Consider the following 2,500-nt stretch of genomic DNA (forward strand, 5'->3'; position numbering starts at 1 on the left):
GTTGAAGAGAATAGGAGACAGCGGGTCACCCTGCCGGACACCCCTCGAAGGCCGCACTAGATCTGACGACTTCCCATCCGCGCAGATAACCGTCGATCCCGCCTCATAGCATCCCTGGATGTAGTCAATGAACTCGACCGGCAGACCATGGGCCCTTAGCACAGGACCAAGGGCACCGTGGGCAAGCGAGTCGAAGGCCTTTGACACATCCAGAGATGCCAAGTACAGCGAGCCGGCAGCTCGGCACGCCTGGGTCATCGCCAGATCGAGAAGAAAGGTGTTATGAAGCATCCCATCCTGAGGGATGAAAGCCCGCTGGCGACCGTCCAACACACAGTAGCGCATCAGGCGGCCAACCAGAACCTTGTGAAAGGCTCTGGTCAGCACCGAGCACACTGTGATCGGACGAAAGTCAGCAGGGGATGCTGCGGCGGTCTTCTTGGGCAGCAGGGTTGTTCTGGCCTGAAGGAGTCGGGATGGAAGGGAACGGGAAAGGAGGAGGAAATTAAGGATCTTGAGGAGAACCTCCCGGGGAAGGCGACGCAGTTGTGTCGGCGTGAGGCCGTCAGGACCTGCAGCAGAATTACGAGGCGGGAGAGCAGCGGTGGCTTCTTCTGCAGAAATGGGAGCCCAGAGGTCACGGAAGGGCACCCTCTTCGAGAATGGCAGCAGCTCATCGGACAGACCCTCCCCACGCGGAGGTCGAGACCTGACACGTGGTGGAGAGAAGAGGTCTGTCCAAAACTCAATCAGCCCTGGGATGGATGGTGGCTGATGCAAGAGTGTGCCATCAAGAAGTCCGTTGATGCAGCGTGCTCCGTTCTTCTTGAAAGCACGCTGAACCACCGCATACTCCCATCTCCTGCGTGCACGCTTCCGCTCTGGGGGCTGTTGGGTCCGCACACTCGCAGCTTGGTGGATGGCTGGCTCCCTGCTGCCTACTTCGTCAAGAGCAGACAGCAACATAGCCTGGATTGTGTCACGGCTAGTGGTGGGACCCAGAGCCACGAGATCATCAAGCGAGCGGAATCGGCTGTCTGATTGGGGGAGTTCTGCTACAAATGACCAGATGGCTAGGTCAACATCTTCCCCACAAGGTGGAGACTGTGGCAAAGAATGACTGACTGCAGGCTCGCTAGGAGGACCCCGAAGGCCGCGATCCATGCCAGCAAGCTCGGTGACAAACTTCGCCACCATGTCTTTGTAGGGCTGCGCTCTACGCTGACATTTAATTGACTCCAGCGTACGCTCGGGAAAGGCCTTTGCAAGCTCCTGGTTTAAAAATCTGCAACCCTGGGTGGCAAGAGTCGCTTCTGCATGGGCCAGACGCAGGAGCTCTTCCTGGGACCACCTGGCCTTCTTCCTCTCGGTCTTGATCTCAGCATTAGCAGCAGTCGGATGGGCGCGACGCCGATGGACACCAAGTCCGGTCTTGGTGGAGAAGGACCGCATACAGTCAGGGCAGATGGCGGGGAGCAGCGCTCGACCCGCACCGGTTGGCTGGTTGGCTGGCTCATCAGCTGGCACAGGCGCTCCAGCGGGAGGCCTGGTACCACGTTCGCTTCTATTAGTTGCACCAGCTGTAACAAAGGCAGGGGGGGAGGTAACCCCCAAGCCCGAAAAGCACCCTGCTCTGTCGGTCGGGATACTGGAAAGGTACACCTACGTGAAACCTTTCACAGCACCCTCACGACTCCCGCCACTTGAAGGCCAGAGCTAGGATTTCCCACCGAGAGGCTAATTGAACCATCATCCACCCGACATCACAAGGATGCTGAGGGGTGAATCGAGAGGGTCCATATATTACGCATCAGGTGGGCCTTAAGAGAGTTGCTTGAATTTCTTCACGTTGACATTCAGAGCACTGGGCAGAAATCACATTGCGTCAACACCCGCTAGGGCCATCGCAATGCTTTGTTTTAATTAGACAGTCGGATTCCCCCAGTCCGTGCCAGTTCTGAGTTGATCGTTGAATGGCGGCCGAAGAGAATCCGCGCACCCGCGCGCCCCCGGAGGAGCACGCTAAGGCGGACGCGGCCTCGCAGCAAGGAAGATCCGTGGGAGGCCAAGGCACGGGACCGAGCTCGGATCCTGCACGCAGGTTGAAGCACCGGGGCGCGAACGCCGCGCAGGCGCGCGCATCCTGCACCGCCGGCCAGCACGAGGCCGACCAACGGCGAGAGCAGACCACGCCCGCGCTAAACGCCCGCACTTACCGGCACCCCTACGGCACTCACCTCGCCCAGGCCCGGCACGTTAGCGCTGACCCACTTCCCGACCAAGCCCGACACGCCCCGATCCTCAGAGCCAATCCTTATCCCGAAGTTACGGATCCAATTTGCCGACTTCCCTTACCTACATTATTCTATCGACTAGAGGCTCTTCACCTTGGAGACCTGCTGCGGATATGGGTACGAACCGGCGCGACACCTCCACGTGGCCCTCTCCCGGATTTTCAAGGTCCGAGGGGAAGATCGGGACACCGCCGCAACTGCGGTGC

At 59.3% G+C, this 2,500-nt stretch overlaps 1 pseudogene; it reads right to left on the reverse strand.

Moving 5' to 3' along the window:
• The window catches only part of LOC126435570 (large subunit ribosomal RNA), a 7,722-nt pseudogene that overhangs the window by 3,047 nt on the left and 2,175 nt on the right, over window positions 1–2,500 (reverse strand).

This window comes from Schistocerca serialis, unplaced genomic scaffold (genome assembly GCF_023864345.2).
Source record: "Schistocerca serialis cubense isolate TAMUIC-IGC-003099 unplaced genomic scaffold, iqSchSeri2.2 HiC_scaffold_1211, whole genome shotgun sequence".
In the NCBI taxonomy this organism is placed as follows: domain Eukaryota; kingdom Metazoa; phylum Arthropoda; class Insecta; order Orthoptera; family Acrididae; genus Schistocerca; species Schistocerca serialis.